General features: G+C 41.4%; 1 protein-coding gene across 7 annotated transcripts in view; it reads right to left on the reverse strand.

The window, feature by feature from the left end:
- sipa1l1 (signal-induced proliferation-associated 1 like 1) overlaps positions 1-19,536 on the reverse strand; it is a 366,264-nt gene that overhangs the window by 323,246 nt on the left and 23,482 nt on the right. Inside the window, exon 1 of one of the 7 annotated variants that reach the window (XM_078563123.1) lies at positions 8,195-8,266. The exons of 5 other annotated variants lie outside the window; for them this stretch is intronic. The gene's annotated coding sequence lies outside the window, so the exon portion shown is untranslated. Of the gene's footprint in view, positions 1-5,753; positions 5,783-8,194; positions 8,267-19,536 lie in introns of those variants that run through there. One more of the 7 variants, XM_078563124.1, reaches the window with a different exon arrangement.

The following is a 19,536-nucleotide window of genomic DNA, read 5'->3' on the forward strand; positions in this document are numbered from 1 at the left end:
CAGCAACCGAAATTTTCCTAATTAAATTGAAAATACTTAAGGCTAAATAAATCAAGGGTTATCACCAGAGTAAAAATTTAACATTTGGCTCATTCACTAATGTGCATAACAATGCAAAATGAAAGAAAACAAATCCTACCACACCCTGCCAAAAAAAGCTACAAGGTTTGTTATTTCTGTGGTCAAAATATTTTTTTTACCAAAACTATAACAATCCTGTACAAATAAGTGAAGAAGAGGAGAAAAAAAGGATCTGAAAACTGAATGAGAGGTGACTAGGTAGTTTGTTCTTTGGTGGTAGTTTTGTGCAAGGGCACTGTGAGGCATTTTTAAACATAATCCCTTAACCCAGTTGCATACCCTATATTCCAAACCCCACAGCAGTAACATACTTCACTGACCCCCTCCACCTTCCCCACCAGGTGCAATGAGCAACATCTCAAATAGAGACTAGTGCCCTCTAGGCACTGCAGTCTCATTGGTAATTTTGGATAGGTTGCCATTCTCTAAGACCTGCTAGATACTGGAGGCCAGCAATTCCTGCTCATAAAGAGGGAAGGAACCTGCCTTGATGCTTTACTCAGATGATGATCTGGCAGCAACTTGCAATACCCACAAAGATCTGGTACTGGAACAAATGTTGGGAGAACTGCATATTTACCCAAGCTACACTAACATAAGAGGGGCTCAAACTAGTGAAACCTTCATGCAACTCAGAAACATTTAACTCCTGAAAGCACAAGGGTGCACTTTGCCTATGGGCCTTTTCAAACTGTAAATGGATATCTGCAAATGATCCAGTAAATAAATCTCTGAAATGAAATGCATTGCCTCAAATATATAATTTTTTTCAGGGAAAATATAGAGCCCACATTAGCTTTTTTTTAAAAAAAGACAACTCAAACAATGGGAAATTCACCAGTTTATTTGATGCTTACTAATTAGCCCTGGTTATGTACGATTTTCATCATGGTTTAAGACAATTGAATCACTTGGAGATCACACAATAAAACGCTCAAAAGGAAACATTGAAAGCTATAAAACAGGGAAGATGATTGCTGTTTGGCAAAAGGAAATTTACAGTTGATTTGATGAAAGGTTACCTTACAAAGCAAAGGCATTCAAAATCAAAAACATTTAATGAAGATTCAAAACTAATTTGCACAACTCAGCCAAGTGGATTTCTATTGCTTTACTTGGAGCAGCAGAGAGAATTGAGAAACCACCATACTGCTCACCTCGATACCACAACTGCCACGCAGCCTCTGAGGAGCAGATTCTTTTCGACAGCCTCACTACTTGGCTCCTAGTTACACTAATCATTTGGCATCAGTCTGATTGGAAAGATCACACCACATGGATTTTGACTGCACACCAACCTCATCACTGGCCCCTACACCAGATTTTGACTACATTTTGACAGAACTGAACATGTTTGAAAAAAAAATAGATTTCTGCTCTTTTCCAGTGTCACCAAGGATACTAGTGCCTGGAGCTCTGAGTTGCTGCAAAGGCTGGTTTATCTAGATGAGGGCCATATAGGGAAATGGAGATAGAAGGTTGCTTTTTAAAAAGTCAATAGCCCAAATTTTATATACATTACACGAACATTATGCTCAAAGTAAGAGGTTGTACACTTCACAAATTGATATCAATAAAAACTGCCAAAGATAAGGTTTTGCTACAAAACTGGAAAATATTGCATGCCCTTGAGAGAATCAAACAGATTGTCTTTTGCACCAACCTGAGAATAGGTTTAGAAAGGAAGTATCTTTGAAGTCTTTCACAGTCGTATAATCTATCCTTGTTAATCACCATATATTTTATCTTCAGATCTGAAGGATGAGCTACTTTCATTTACGCAGCTTACACCATTAGCAGCTTTTATCCCATTCTTTTGTTTTAAATATATAGTGAAAGGGGGAACAAATTATCCAAATTGCTACTCTTGTATATTTTATATCTCAGAGCAATGCAGAGGTGACACAGGTTTGTGTGTAACAGGTTTTATTTACAGTGCTTTAAAATGTCTACTCCGTGCTTCAACTCTAGCTTCCAGCTCTTTCTACAATTTTGTTTACTTTTATCAGAGTCTACACCCAGGAGTAACAATCAACCAGTGAACATCATTAGTAAACAGACTCAATCAAACACAGAAAAATTGAATACGATCGCATAGGAACAGGTGGAGGCCATTCAGCTCCATGGGTCTATTCCATATTTAATTATACCATGGCTGATCTGCATCTCCCAATGACAGGAGGGTTTAAGTCATGCATGCCTCAGTGAATCCCTTAGCACAAAGTCCAGGAAATGGATTGTGCCAAGCGCCAAGGCCCTGGAGTTTCTCCAAAATGGCTTGAATAGATAAAAGATGCTTTAATAGGATGAAACAATATAAACTGGAATAATCTACACACAGCCGGCAAGCCTTTTGTTATTTGATTTTTGGGGGAAATGAAGTCTACCTAAGATATGTGGAACCTGGCTGGAGAACGCACAGGAGACAGCGAGAATACAAAGAGAGCGCAGGGCTCGGGGCCTAATTTACCCGGGAGAGAGACAGAGCGTGAACCTGGTTGGAGAACGTGCAGGAGACAGTGAGGGGGGGTAGAATATGGGAGGCTGGCCAGAACTGCATTGGAACAGTTAAGTCTGGCATGGATAAGGGTTTCAGCAGGAAATCAATGTACTTTCTATATATATGAAGATTGCACACATGGTTTTAATAAAGGAGAGCTGCCAAGTATCAATTATTCAGAAAGCAGATCACTCACTTTGATTTTGCCAACTTCTGTGGTAAAATGTGCCATTGAGCTCAAACATAAATTTAGCACCAATGTCAGCAGGACCACCAGCGGGGTTGGTCTCAGTCACCCAAGACTTTGGGGGGGGGGGGGGGGGGGGGGGGTGCGGTGGGGGAAGGAATGAGATAGTGGTCCTGGGCAAAAACAGAATTACCTGGAAAAACTCAGCAGGTCTGGCAGCATCGGCGGAGAAGAAATCAGTTAACGTTTCGAGCCTTCATGGCCCTTCGGCAGAACTGAAGCATAGTTAGAAGAAGGGAGAAATATATTTCTCCCTTCTTCTAACTATGCTTCAGTTCTGCCGAAGGGCCATGAAGGCTCGAAACGTTAACTGATTTCTTCTCTGCCGATGCTGCCAGACCTGCTGAGTTTTTCCAGGTAATTCTGTTTTTGTTTTGGATTTCCAGCATCCGCAGTAGCTTTTAGCTTTTTGTTTCTATCTTAGTGGTCCTGGGTGCCACTCCTGATCCCTCTTTAGTGGCCTTTGCTAGATGCGCAGAGACACTGGATAAGAAAAGGGAGGGGACAGTTGGTGCCTCTCAATAAAATGACCTTCAGCATGGACCATGCTTACAATGTGCATGGTTAAATTACAAGAGGGCTTCTGCTATTTGTGGAATTGCACCTCCACACAAATCAACAACTTTTCATAAGTGGGGGAAAAAATCTAGGAGGGAAAAACACACTGCTCAATAGATACAAGTAGATTTACAATCTGCAACACTTTTGCTGGCAGCTAACTGCCACTTTTAGCAGTTCCTTGATGTTGATCAGAGTTCCTTCACTCAATAGAAAGGAGATTGTGCCAGAAACTCCAGCATTGCAGCATACAATTGTAGAAGATAAAAACAGTGACACACCTTCAGAATATAAAGGCATAACTATAACAGGAGGAGATTAAGAGGATTTTATCCATTTTCCTTTTAAATCATGAAAGGCTTCAAGGAAGATAAATAGAGAAAGATTGTCCTTTTAGTTGTAATCTGGAGTCTGCACCCCCTTGTCAACAAATTGGAAACCAGGTGAAACAAAAGGGAAAAGTTAAAAGGAATTTTTATCACCCCCGCCCCCAAACACTCACTCACACACACACAAACAAACAAACATTAAACTCTGCACCACAAGTGACTTTTAAGGCAGAGGCTATAACATAATTCAAACAAGAATTGAATAAATATTTGAAAAGGAACAATATAAAAGGATTAGAGTAGGCAGCTCCAATTCATCAAATTATTGTTAGCTGTTAGCTTTCTTCAATTCTCCTGTGGTACGGAGCAGAGGAAGCCGCTTTTTAGTAGATGAAGCTTCTCAAACCATATTTGTGGTTTGAAGATGACACTCGGCTAAAATAAGAAAAGCCAGATTTAAATGGTTAACCAAGCGTTAAAGATGTAACAAAATGATGAACAGCGGCATATTCCCTATAAAGCAATGGCAATAATCACTAACAAAATTGAGATTATATATTCATGGGTTAACTGCACCATGCACAGGCGACAGACACCTCAATCCTTTCTTTTCGGGCTATGAAAATGATACAAAAATTCTATCTATTTTTTAGTTCATAATTGTGGCCAATGTTCAGAATTATTCTACTAATAGTCTGAGGACAGCACAAAATACTGAATTTGTACATTAATTCAAACTCAGCAAGAACTACCATCTAGGAGCAATACAGTACTCTTTCAAGTGGAACAGTTTCCAGTCCTTGGCAGTACAGAAGCCATTTTACATCAGAGTTTGTACTACAAGAGGCCAGCCCAAATTCTGAATATACACAGGTTTTTTTTAAATTAAGTATAGCCAAGATATATTGTACTGAAAAGTAAAAAGTTTCAGTAATTTGAACGTGTGTATGTAATATACACCTCAATAATGTCAAGGGCAGTCTAACATTACAACAGTGCATAACTGGCTATAAAGTGCTTTGGGATATCCTAAGGTCACAAAAGGGATTGTTTAAGTTCAAGTCTTTTCTTTTTAAGTGCTTGACTGAGCCCCTGGCTATCCATGAAGTCCATAACCATATGTTTGGCATACAGAGTTAACAGATATCTAATAGGGATTAAAAACTAGTAATCTAACATGAAAATGTGTCAGTGGTCTTCTGGTCTCTTAAATCCCTTATTTCTAAAATTGCAAAATGCCATCAACATGCTTGCCTTCCTCAGTGTACCCTCAAAACATTGAGTCCTTGACTCTGAAAACTCATTCTTTTCCAGGACTTGTGAAAAAAGGACTTTTTTTCCTCCATTTTTTTCTTCCTCTTCCTGTCTATATACTTTGAGAAACACCCTAGTCACCATTTGCTGATTAACCTTACCCTACATTCTTTCAGCTCTGGGGGGTCTCTGGTACTACAGACCTTTTTCCTGCAACTAACCTCAACAATTAAAAAAAAACAAAGTTACAAGAGAAAAACTTGAGCTGCTTACATAAGTTATCAGCACTTTTAGAACACTCTCCATACTGCTGCTGGCAGCCAACATGCCTCGCCTACAATTATCTATTTTTCAGGGCAAGGAGGCTTACACTATATTCCCAAACCCTCCCTATTTTGGAGGGGTTGAAAGGATACGATTTCCATTATTCCCTGTCCCTGCCTCTAGCTTGTTTCAGGTGTTAAGGATGAAAAGGTAACCTCCTCACACAAGGAAGCCATTCTTCCCATTATGCCAGCTCTTTCAAAGAGCTATCAATTAGTCCCAACTCCCCCTCAGCTTTTGCCATGGCCACACAAATTTCAGGCGCTCTAACCAGCTGCTCAGTCGCATTAGACCATCCTATGACAAATCATTCTAATTATCTTTCCCCTCATGGACAAAGATCGCCAAGAATGATCTGAAACTTGCAATGAACAAGTGACAAACCACAGCCTACTGCACTGAATTAGATACACTGCAACAGTAGGGTTTTATAAACAAAGTTTATTATGCAATGATTTACCAGGGTTTAACTATAGAGTTCAGTACTCTGTTGCTATAATATCCAGCTTCAGCTCATCATGAACCTCCCACCAGATATCTCAATTTTCCTTTTGTCTTTTTTTTAAAAAGAAAGCTCTTATTCAGCAATCAAACTGGTATCCCACAGGCAAGCATCACACATTCTCCTACTACCTGCACTGCTGCAGCTTTATTCATTTTCCCCCCTCTTCAATGTTGCTCTTTCAACGCTGCAACTATTTTGTAAACACATTACTTGGCTGCAGTAGCCATGCATTAATAGCTTGTGAATCATTACGCACATCAATTATTCGGAAGAATTTAAATGGGCTTTTGAGAATTGGTGCTGAAGCCTCAAACTGTGCGTTGCACAACTCATGGAGTGCGATGCATTGCTCAAACTTGCAATTACCTAGCAATTCAATAGTACATAAACCTCAGCCAGCAGGAGGTGTCCAACAAGACCATACTCTGATTTATCTTCATTTCACCTACTTACCAATTCTCACTCATTCTCTTGCTCCCCTATAACCTTCTGTGCCACCAGACTATTAGTTGGTCATACAAGTCAAAAGCAAGTCTCTCACTGAGTTTAATTTTCCTTTGCTTCTGGTTCAAATGCACTGTTAACATATGGCAAATATGGGAGCATTTCTGTTGTAACACTAACCAGAAAGTAGGTGCACTCCTTTTTATTAATGGAGGTTCACTAACATCTTCTCACTTTTCTATGGACATTCAATATCACAGCTGTACACTGATGGCATGGTAACCAAAACAGCTAAACGTTCAGGCTCAAAATGGTTGTCAGCCGATACATTTAAAAGCCAGGTGCCTGATGAAAAGTGTTAGCTCCAGTAATGTCAGGAGGGACCAATGGAATGGGATCTAATTTACCAACATGAGCACGGCCCAAAGGTTTGTCAATAAAAATAACATTTAACCAATAAGCGGAGGGGAAGGAATATCTTGCAAAGCAATATTTTTAAACAGGTACTATCCAACACAGACCAATAGTTTGTGTATCAAGTTTAAAGGGCATTAAACTAGTAACAAAATGGATTTTGAAAAAAAGCCTCTGAAGGCTAAAAATCCAAAACCAAAAACAGCAATACACAGCTACTCCATCCTCTGAACAAAGAAAGCCAACTTAGCAATTTGGTTTGTGATCTCTCATCTAAATCTCAACCCTTCGTCTTTTTCAGAATGCTCAAACCTCCTGTGCGCATCCAGCATTTCCCATTTTAAAGCAGCAGGATTTACACTGGAAATGAGGGGGGAAAAAGCTTGTTAGTTATCCCTCCCCAAGGATTAGGAATACCCAAGAAAGTGTTGCAGCCTCAAAAGACAAATCACTGAAATTTTCCCTCAGGACTTTGAAACTTTTTAAGTCGTTCATGCTTAACTGCAAGCGTTTGTAATCAGAACTGCGTCTTTATGTTACAACCTTCTAACACACTCCCAGACAGCTTTAATCCCAATACAGCCCATTAGTGAGCACAATCCTAGACAGCACATCATACTAAAATCATTTCTGCTTGGATAAACCTACACCAAAATGCTGGTTATGATTAACACAAACTGGTAATCATAAATAAAGTATGACTGCTTTGGGAAACTGAAATGTCACACTGAGGTACAAAGAGGGAACATAAAACATTCAAGCATCTGAAGTGCCATTTTGGCTCAACTGATCACTGTTGCCAATCAAGGATGAAGTCTCACTGAAGCACAGAATCATACCTAACATTTCAACAGAGTGTTGTATTTTTCAACTAAAACTTTAAACCAAGGCTTAGACATTCTATACACAGTGGTCCAGGTGAACGTAAATGACCAAATAGCACCATTTAAAAGAGGAACGAGTTTCCCAAATGCCTCAGCCAACACTCCTCCCTTAACCACCACCTTGGACTATCACTTACTGTTTGTGGGACCTTGCTGTGGACAAATTATCTTCCAAATCTGCTTACATATAACAATTGCCTCATTCCAAAAGCAAAATCATTGGCGGTGAAGTGTTTGGGGGCCATTCTACAAATGTAAAAGATACTACGCAAATACCAATTCTTTCTTTTGGCTAATGGAAGCCTCAATAGTAACTGCTTAATGCTGACACGAGGCAACCAAACTGTGAAAGTTATCACATCAGCAGCATTGACTTTTGTACCCCAAAGAACACAATTTCTGTATGGAAACAATTTTACATTGACCACCTTGTCAAAGACAAAATCCAAAAATGTTGCTGCAATATTAACAAAGCCATTTCAATTTAATTTGCTTTTCTTTTTGGCAGGGGAAGGTGGGATTTTTATAAAACCAAATAATTTTCAGGAATAGCACTTTACATCACAACACTTCAAAGCTGTTCAAACACAGAATTACATTCGACATGAACCAACTTGCCATGCAGGCGCTGTAGCACTTTATGGTGATACTCACTGTTTTTGCAAGTTAATCCCAGGTCAGACTTCAGATCAACACTGCAATTGTGGAAGCTCAAAGGCCAGATATAAACAGGATGAGGGAAGAAGGATAAACTAAAATGCATGGAATGACTGACTTGATGGAGTGAGCAAAGGGATCCTGTATTACCAGAATTACGTCGTCATCAGCATCACCACCATATGACTCATACAACAAGTCGAGACAGAATTGTTACAGGTACCATAAACACAGGAAACACCTTCATTGCACCAATCCACAGCAAAACCACAGGCATTCAAATTCAGCTCTTTTCTGGAAAAAAAAGTTTCTACAATGTCAAGAATTAATTTTTTTCTCACCTTTTATTTCATCTCTCCCATTAGTAAAAACAAATAGTAAAAATCATGGTTTCCATCTAATGAATCCATGAACCACACAAGATAGAAATTACTTTGTCCTCCCCAACCCAAGTGGCTCAGTGGCTAAATGTCATATGCTGCATATTGTGGTTACTAAACCACACAAGTCAGATCTGTTTGGAGTTGGTCAAGCCTGACAAATGGGGTGATATGATTAGCCTAAACATCTTCAGCTTAGGAAACGAGGGCATAACTTACTATCCAGCTAGCTCTGTATTATTTCCTTGCACCCCAGTAAAGCATTTGAAGTCCCCCCCCCACCCTCCACATTAAGTGCGTTATATAGTTGGTGGTGGTGGTTGAGGTCAGTGTCATATGCGGATGCATACTGTGATGAATATGTAATTCATGGTGCATGTTAATATTTCAGAGGTAACGTTTAGATCTGTGAAGATTATTGTGAAGGTGGCTAAAATGCTGGGGTTTACAGAGCACCAGAATACCCAAAAGAAAGTGGCAGATCAGAATAGAAGACATGGAGCCATAAAACAATAGGCGGGCTTACTTGGCTGGAGAACTGAAGATGCCACGTCTACAATGCTTGCAAAGAAGTGCAGTCCAGAGTTGTTTTGTTTTGGGAGTCAGAGGTGAATTAGTTTAAAATGCATTCAGTGAACCCTCAAAGGCTACAAAGTCATGGAGTTGGATGAGCTTAAGAAACTTCTCTGGTTTCAATTCATCTGTGTTTGCTGGGAGAGGGGGGTTGGTTGCAGTTTGGATTTTGTGTGGTATGCAGCTCACAGGGAAGCCCTAAGAGCTGCTCGGTGCCGTTAAGGCTCAGGTGAAGTCCTGGGGAGCTGAGGAGGCAGGAGGTCATTGAACGCTAACTGCCACTAGCACAAAACCAGAGAATCGCTGGCAATCAATTATAGCTCATTGCAGTCAGGAGACTTGAGTTTGGAGTAACCCAAGGATAGTGCTAGCTTTGTGAAGCTAGAGATCTGTGAAAGATTTGGAAGCAAGCTGGTAATTAGAGGCAAGAGTGCAGCTTTGTGAATCCCGTGGAATGCAGTCGCAGGAGAAGAGATTGAACTCTCTAGAGGTGAGCAGTTATTGAGGCAGTTTGAGTCGAAGTGATTTCTGAGGAACTTCAGAGACTAGATCTTCAAAAGTGAAGAGCTGAAATCCCTCATGAAGGAGACAGAGTTTTAACAAGATTTTGTGGCTCACAGTGGTTACTGACGTCCAGGTGGGTTGCTTAACCATCCATAGGATCTGACTTGGTTGCCATTTAACGTGCAGTAGGGTGTGTTCGACCAGTTTTCCTGTTAATTCACATTTACCTCATGTTTATTTTGAATATTAGTATAAGATAGATATTGCCGATTGTTTTACTGTACAAAGCCAAAAAAGTAAATTTTATTTTGTTTGTTTAAAACTGTGGAATCATGCGGCTTTATTGTCTTAGTAGGTGCCTGGGATTCCAAACTTCAACTACTTTAAACACAGTTGCTGATCTCCAAGTGGATCATAACAGTATGGAGCCGGGTGTAAATGTGTGTACAGAATCAGAATTAGTTCAGCTCTCCTCTCACCCAAATTGCCAGTCAAAACTCATTTTAGGCTCATACCTAAAGAATAGCCATTTAGAAAAGATATTTGAGGGTAAAAAGACTATAGTGCCTTTCACAACCTCAGGGCTTCCCAAAGCCATTTGAAGGTAGTTGCTGTTGCAATGTAGAAAATGTAGCAGCCAATTGGCACACAGCAAGGTCCCACAAGCAGCAATGTGATAATGACCAGATGATGGATTTTTTTTTGTTGAAAAGTAATGTTGGTTAAGGGGTAACCATTGGCCAGGACAAGGTATCTATCACCTTGGAACTGTACTTCAATATAAGCAAACAACTTGAAAGCAGTAGACAGACAAGATAATCAGAGGAAAAATCCAAATGGGAGAAATATCAATACGAAAAATACTTGCGATGGATAAAATTCTTAAGATATTAAATTCTATCCTATTGTGATACTGAACAAATAATACAAAACTAGCTGGATCGTAAGTAATGCCCTCCTTTCTTAAGCTGAGGATGCTTAGGCTAATCATATCATCCTTGTGACTTGTCAGGTTGAGATTGACCAACTCCGAACAGACCTGACTTGTGGCTTAGTAACTACAATTTTCAGCACATGCTGATGTGAGTGACATAGATAGGGTTTTTCATTATCAAAATCATACTACATGTTAAAATTATCATATAATGCCACAAATGATCTTGTTAGACTGATGTCTCAATAATTCCATTAGATTTCCCTATAAAAAGGGTTGCCTGAATAGGAGAACCATGAGGTAACACAACAAGCTTAGGGACAGAGGGACGGAATCAAGGAAAATAATATTTTAAGGAGTCTAGAAGAAATGGTTCTCGTTTGGTAAAAATTCAGTCAAATATTTAAAACAAGCACCTAACAAAGATACTGGAATTTCACATAATAAAAACTTTGACTTATTCAGTGATAGGAACCGTGAAGATGAAAAAATAAACCACAATGATATGCTAATATGTTTTGGATGCATGACTTGTTACCCACCACAGACAGGCAAATTGCATAACTAACATTTCAAAATACCTTGCTGGTCAATGGAAATTACCAAAGCAAGTGTCAATGCTCTTCTACTAAATCTGCGCTTCTCAAAATGGGCCACTGGGGCTCCACTGAGGCTTTCTGGGGGTCCACAAAATATTAAAGGGACCCAGTGCTGTGATGCCACAGGTTAACCACACATGGCAATTTTCCTCCCTAACAGACATCAGTGAACCAAATGTTCAAGTGTCAACATTACCAAGACTAGGTTTTTCTTCCAGATTTATTAATGGAGTTTAAATTCCACAAACTGTCATGGTGGAATTTGAACTCAAGTGCCTGGAGCATTAGTCTGGATGTCTGGATTACTAGTCCAGTAACATTACTGATATGCTACTCTCTCCTTGTGAAAACACAGCATTAGTTTCCACATGCATGTTGACATCATCCAGCTCTACCATAGGACTGTTGCTAAATTAATCAAACATTCAGCATTGAATTAGCAAAAAAAAAACTTACTGGGAAGGCTGAAGCCATTGTCTCAGTCCTCGCTACAGATTCTGTTCCCTAGCTACCAACTCCATCCCTCTCCCTCGCAACTGTCTGAGGCTGAGCCAGATTGCTTACAACCTTGGTGTCATATTTGATCCCAAGATGAGCTGTCAACCACACATCTGCACTGTAAGGCATTTTGATATTTTGTGCAGTTCTGTGATGCTGTAAGGCCTCCCTTCGTTTCTTTTTAATATGTATTATCTTTATACTGTGTCAAAATATAACCAGTTGTGAGGTGGACCAACGTCCCGAGCTCAGAACCAGGTGTTAGGAACAGAATGTGGAGGACGTCGGACAAAGGGAGAAATTTTTGACCGGAGACATCAATTCTGAGGCTTATATGGAACTTTTTTTAAAAGATAAAGACTGGACAAGGATACACAGACATGTCGGGACATGCCACTGGGGCGGTGGCTAACCACCAGATAACCCAATAACAGAAACGACCTTGGTAATGGTCTCTCGGGTATCTGTGAATGCCTTTTTTCCCCCACCTTACCATGATACAGAAATCAATCCATTGCTGGCAGGTACCTGGAGACACCCCCTGAGAGCAGGGAATGACCACATGCAGATTGTCTTTGCATGGCCAGGGTGGGGTTGATAATCCAATCAGATGACTCAATTCAAGACATTACTTTATATGCCAAGAGACCAGGGTCAGAAAGGAGTATAAAGCCACAGCTCCAAGGGCCTTGGGGCTGCAACCAGGAAGTATGATTTGGTGAATCACGGAAAGTCGTGTGGAGGAATTTGTTCAGCGTACCAGCCATGGGAATGAACTCCTGTACGCTGGTCTTACTAAGCAACTGGTGTTGTAAGCATGTACTATTGCTTAGTGGTTTAATAAAGGTTTTCCTCAAAGTGGAAATTGTATCCATAGTTTGTTTTCTGTCATTGATACCAATTACAGGGTGAGGACCTTAGAAGGTAGTGAGACTCCCTGGTTAAGAGTCTTTGGTGACCACGAGCTGGGACCCTAAAAGAGCGAAAGCAGATAGAGATGATTTCAGAGCAGCCTACAGGGTTCAGGAGTATGAAAGGAACATGCTTGCTGACACACAGACACACAAAGTCAGCAACGTATTGAGATGCTAGAAGCAAGATTGCAGCAGCATCGGGGTGCCATTTGCATGCTAAAGGGAGGCGAAGCTGTAGACAAAGGAGTTTGATGATGGCTAGTGGGGAGAAACTACATCGATGCAGAACAACATTTCGGTTATCCAGATGCAACAGAAGCGATTTCAAGCCCCAGGTCCCGATCAGCAATGGGTGGCTCTCAAATCGCAAATTTGTTATTCCCTATTCAGCTGAGAAACTGCAAAAAACAGCCGGAAACTTAGAAGAAACTCCAGCCGGGGGAAGAACCGTACGGTCATTTCCTAGAAATTGACCAGGTGGCCAGGCTCCAAGGCTTGGATGATGAGGAGAAAAGCCCGACTGCTCCTTTTTACCTTGGCTCCCTCCGTTTATGCAACTCTGCTGCATGAGGCAAAGGCAGGACAAGGGATCAGAATGAAAACCCGAGTCACAGCTGCCACGGGACTGACCAGAGGGGACCCTTTTAAGTTGTCAGACAGTACTCGCCATGAACACAGTCACCGGCGATGTTCACCAACAGGCTTTGGGCTGTGTACAATCAGGCCCATGGGGGTGCTGCTCGAGATCAGGCTGGCACCTTGAATCACTGTTTGCGGGTCCTTATAGCCCACTCTCCATCCTTTCTGCAGGTAGCCTTTGAGGACTTTGACCCAGATGCTGTTAATAATACGGAGGCAGGAGTCCTAAGGAAAATGACCCTTAGATTTCAAGGGAGACAAAGAGAAAAGGAAACTAAAGGGGAAATCCCAACTGGGAACATAAGAAACCAGCCCCCCCCCCCCCCCCCCCCCCCCCCACCCACAAAAACAAAAAGGGAGGATCAGGCAGGGGAGGCTCCTGATAAAGTGTCCACAGCTCCATCTTGGGAGGACATGGAAAGGCGACTAGCAGCTCTAGAAAGTAGAAAGTGTGCTCGATGAGGAATGATGTCGGCATCCTTGGGGGGGCTCGGAATTGATGGGGCTGCGCCTAGCCGGGGAGTAACTGTGTCCACTTGAATACGGCAAGTACAGGCAACCCTGTGTGGGCTGGAGGATAGGCACCTGCTAGATACGGGAGCTTCCCACTTACTCTTACTCGCTTACTCTTCTTGCCCCCTAAGGTCTCCATGGTCCAGTCAAGACCACAACACACTAGAGAGTGTTTCACTCAGCAGCTGGGGCAGTATCCAAACTGACCCAGACCTCAGATCACTAAACGGACCTGTATCCTGACCAAGTGGTCAGACACAGGAATAGTGTTTTGGGAGCAGATTAGATGCTCCACCACCAGCTGGCGGGAGACACGGCAAATAATTGCTTGTGAGGAGGGGTAGTAGGAGAAGACAGGGTTGTGGTCATCACAGGGAGAACCTGGAAAAGGTGGCCCGTTGCCTCATTGAGATCGTATGACCCCGACGCCCTAATACAGCATAACCCCTTCTGATTATAAAAGATTTACCTGGGAAACAGAGCCTCGCTCACCACCCATAAGCATGATTGTGGGAGACTGTCTGGGATGGAGGCGCAGGTAGATGGGGAAGCCATGGTATGGCCCTGGAAAAAATACACCTATCCAAAAGAGGTAGAGGATGACTTGGAGAAAGCGGTGGGATCCCTAGTGGAACAGGGAGTCCTCCAACTGATAGCCACCCACGTCAATTCCCCCATTTGGCCTGTGAAGAAGCCAGATAGGTCATGGAGGATGACAGTGGACTAATTGGTCCTTGAATAAGAACATTCCAGCTTATGCACCCACGGTTGCCGCAGCAGCAGACTTGATAGTTGCTATCCTGGACAATGCCCAGGTTTTTACAGTAAACACATCAAGTGAAATAAAATGATTTATGTATTCCACATTTATACACTTGCTCCCAAAAGCATTTTACTGACCTGGCAATACCTGTAGTTAAAAAGCAAACCCATTTTCTGCCCATTACGTGGTAGGTAGGTTTCCCCGATAGATATTAAGCTGCAAAACTGAATAAATTGTCACGGTAATGTTGTTTTGAAATTTGTTGGGCAGGATTGATAACAATGCCAGAAATACTTTCCCAAATGATTAAATTACCCACAGATTAACAAATGGCTCCCAATATGAAGTGTTCCAGGTCACCAGTGGAACACTATTGTGAAAACTAAGTGATATTGTTCTAATTTTAACGCAATTAATTAATTAATTGCAATGATTGATTTCTCTTCATCTCCAAGATATTTTAAAATATATATAAATTTTGAACCAAACCAGATTTGATACCAACAGAAGGAAAGATGACAATTATTTATGCTGTCAAAACAAGTTAGCACAGTTCCAAAGAACAACATTTTAAATTTCTATCATAAAATGCCTGGAAAGGATATAGGAACAGGAAAAGACCATTCAAGGAAAAACAGGAAGAAATAAGATATTAATCCTTATCTGGATTTTTTTACAAAAGCACGAGACTATACACTTATCTGTTCAGCTGCCTCCACCAACCCCTGTCTCTGACTGACTCAATAGCACAAACTTCTTTCCACATCTCCCACAACCCATATCAAGATCATTTCATCTACAATTAGCAGGCTCTATATGGATTGGTAGGAGTGAAACCGAGCAAGGGATACTCAAGAGATGGATCATAATCACCTTGGGATCTAACTATTAGTTTTTCCAATGCTCCCAACAGCAGAACAGCTCCCTTTCTATCCTTCCACACAGTGACAAATTCTACGTCACTATCCTCGACTCCACAACTGCCACTCTGTCGCTCCAAAGTTTATTTGACATCAAGTTATAGATGAACAACAATATTTTACAAATGATCAACTTTTAAGCTAGTCAGAAATGCCACACTGAAGAATCCTTTCACCTGTTTGCTCAGGCCAAACGCAATAACATGCAGCCTCAGTGCCCCATTTCCTCTTAACTTGTTGTGGAAACACCTATATATAGTGTGTCACGGTGATTCCAAGCAAAAATAATTACAAGTACATTTCTGAATTACTGTTTGGACTAGTCAAAAACCTACAGAAATCTGCATGCTTAAAATTTAAAGTATATATAGGTATAGTAGCCTATTAAGTCCCTTGAGTTTGTCCCGTCATTCAGTTAGGTCATAGTCAATTTGTACCTCCATTTGGATCTCCATATCTGTAAACTCCATTTCTCTTGATAACATATTAACCAATCTCAGTCTTGAAAGCTCCAACTATCCAAACATCTCCTTTTAATGGGAAGAAATTCTCAATTCTACCATCCTCTGCATGAACACATGCTTCCCGATTCCCCTCCTGAATGGCATGGGTTAAGTGTAAAATTATGTCTCCTTGTTCAGGATTACAGAACCACAAGAAAAAGAATTTCTCTGCATCTATCCTGTCTAATCCATGTAACATTTTAAACACTTCAATCACATCACCCCTCAAATTTTTTTAAACTCACAAAAGGAATAGATGCCAAGGCAAGGGAATGCCTATGAAATAGTATAAACATCTCACCACTCAGATTGTCACCCAGCCATTACATTGATACAAGAGGGCATCTTCTTAGAAAGCACCATTGTTCTGAAAGATTGTTGGTTCTTATAGATAACAATGCAACTTAAGTCTAAATAAGCAGCCATCAACATCCCATTCACAATAGAGCTGCATCTAGTAAACAATGATGCATCAACTGCAAACACTAGTGGGTGGGTGATGGGGGGGAGGGAAAGGGAAATAGAAGAGAGAGAGGAAAAAAATCAGAACTGCCACCCAGTGTAGTATTAAACTTCGCAGACAACTGAGGCACTACTTAGATTTGCTAAGCTAAATAGGTGGGCGAGGGAGGCAGATGGCAGGGAGAAAGAGCACAGGAAACCCAGGTTTTACCACTGAATGCTTTTCAGCAATCAGGACTGGATAAAAGGTAGGGTCTTTAAATGACATTTATGACTTTGATAAAATGGGCAGAGCATCCTGTACAAAACAATGTTCAGCACCATTCGTGACTCCTATGATAGTGAAGCAGTTCATGTCCAAATGCAGCAAGACCTGGACAATATCCAGGCTTGGGCTGACAACTGGCAAGTGCCAAGCAATGACCATCTCCAACAAGAGGGAATCTAACCATCGCCCCATGACATTCATTGGCATTACCATCATTGAATCCCCCAGTAACATTCAACATCCTGGGGGTTAGCATGGACCAGAAACTGAACTGGACTAGCCATATAAATACGGTGGCTACTAGAGCAGGTCAGAGGCTAGGAATCCTGCTGTAAATAACTCGCCTCCTGAGTCCCCAAAGACTGTCCCCATCTACAAGGCACAAGTCAGGAATGTGATGGAATACTCTCCACTTGAGTGGAGCTGCACTCAAACAGCTTGACAACATCCAGGACAAAGCAGCCCACTAGATTGGCACTCCTTCCACCAACATTCACTCCCTCTGCCACCAACAAACAGTAGCAGCAGTGTGTAACATCTACAAGGTGCACTGCAGGAACTCACCAAGGCTCCTTAGGCAGCACCTTCCAAACCCACGACTGCTGCCATCTAGAAGGGCAAGCGCAGCAAATAGATGGGAACTCCGCCTGCAAGTTCCCCTTCAACTCACTCACCATCCTGACTTGGAAATATATCGCCGTTCCTTCACTGTTGCTGGATCAAAATCCTGGAATTCCCTCCCCAACAGCACTGTGGGTGTACATACTCCACTGGGACTGCAGCAGTTCAAGGCGTCAGCTCACCGCCACCTTCCCAATGGCAATTAGGGATGGGCAATAAATGCAGGCCCAGCCAGCAACACCCACTATCTGTAAATTGATAAAAAAACACCATATCAAGTGCAGATCAACAGTCAAAAATAGGAACCTCTACATAATGTCTTGGTGAACAGGCCTCCAAATCCAAGGCCAAGTCAGGCTGAAGACAGCTTCATGATGTAATGATGAGTAAAACATCTGCCAGACAAGTTTGGGAATGACAGCCTAATACAACCAGCTGAAATAAACTTTAAATAAACTGGAAGAAATTCAAGTTTACCAAGTTGTTATATCTGCATACACAAAGTGAACCAAGACATGAATTAAAAGAAAACATCTCTGCAATTTCAGCCTTGGCTCAGAGGCTAAAATTTCTGTAGTTATTATTGCCATGAGAAGCTCTGAGCAATTCTTTTTGCATTATAACTAATTTAGTAGCCAGGTGTAAAACATGAAATTAGAACTGCTTTCAAATCTCAACAGAAGACACGGCAAATTCTGTAGTTGAAAAAATAAATTGCTCTGGATTCTAATAATAATCACTTCATCTTGCGCACAAATATTCATTGGTTTAGCCTTTGGCTAAATCTCCCAATTTTGAATACTGTACCCCTTCTTTCCCAGTGGAGGACAAATCTTAAAACACAATCAAGAATCATCAAAATGTGCTCTTAAACCATATGGCACAGCAATAAAAATGGAAATACTCAGCAGGTCAGGCAGCATCTGCAGAGAGAAACAGTTAGTATTTCTGGCATATCATCTTTCAGCAGAAGTGGAAGAAGTTAGATGCAACAGGTTTTAAGTATAGAGGCAGAAAAAAAGTTGGGCAGGGGCTGGCGAGGAAGAACAAAAGGAAAAATCTGTAATAGGATGGAAGGTAGGTGAGGTTGAATGAGAAAAGATGATGGTGCAAATCAAAAGGGGATGGTAATGGAACAGGTAAAGAAACAAAAGATGGGTCCAGAGGAAGTGTAAGTGACAACAGCAGAATCAGTGGATATGGGAGCAGTGGTATATGAGCTGATATTGTTCATCTAAATGTTGAGTTCAGAAGGCTATGAAATGCCTAATCAAATGAGGTGCTGCTGTTTCTCAAGCTTCATTGGAAAATTGTGGGAAACCATGGACAGAGAGAACAAAGTAGGAGTGGGGTGGGGAATTAAAACCACTGGCAACTGGGAACTTAGGGTCACACTTGCAGGCTGAAGGGAGGTGCACTGCAAAGTGATCAGCCAATCTGCGTTTAGTCTCCCCCAAGGTTGAGGAGACTTCACTGAGCAGCGGACACAACATAGTAAATTTAAATCATAAGATTAATTGCTATTTCACCTCAAGTGAGTGTTTGGGACCCTGGACAGTGTGAAGAGAGAAGGTAAAAGGGCACATGATCCATCTCCTACATTGGCATGTAAAGGAAATGGGTGATTGTGAACTGGACCGAGGTGCTGCCGGCAGAACAATGCCTTCAGAGTGATGAAAGGAGATAGGAGGGAAAGATCAGCTTAATGGTGACATCATGCTGAAGGGAAGGAAAAATGATCCACTTATACAGAGCTTGAAGTCAAGGATAAGAGGAGCCCTATGACAGGGAGGGGAAGGGGTGAGAGCAGGTGCAGGCCAATGGGATGGACGTTTGAGATCTCAGTTAAGCTCAGTGAAGAGGAAGCCATGATTGAGAAAAAGGGACATTTTTGGAAACACTGAAATGGAAGGTGCAATCAGAATAGCTGTGACGGGGATGAAGAAACTTGAAGAATGGAAGAGAGTCTTTACAGGAAGCTCGTTAGATATTTGTCTACACCCCATCCCCAGGACAGGGATGCAGTAAAAAGGGTCCAAAAGGCATGTCCATATCTGAGTTCTTGAAACTTTTAATCATTGATGTCTGAATAAATAAGAACTTATCTCCTTTCAAAAGCTACTGGATGAGACATCAAGGATGAATGCAACTGTGGACCAGGACAGCTTTGAGATAGACTGAGTCTGTGTTTCTGAAGAGACATGTCGATAGGACGTATGCGGCAACTCATGCATTGTGCGTGAAATCT

Source organism: Cetorhinus maximus, chromosome 18 (assembly GCF_964194155.1).
Source record: "Cetorhinus maximus chromosome 18, sCetMax3.hap1.1, whole genome shotgun sequence".
NCBI classification, from domain to species: Eukaryota; Metazoa; Chordata; class Chondrichthyes; order Lamniformes; family Cetorhinidae; genus Cetorhinus; species Cetorhinus maximus.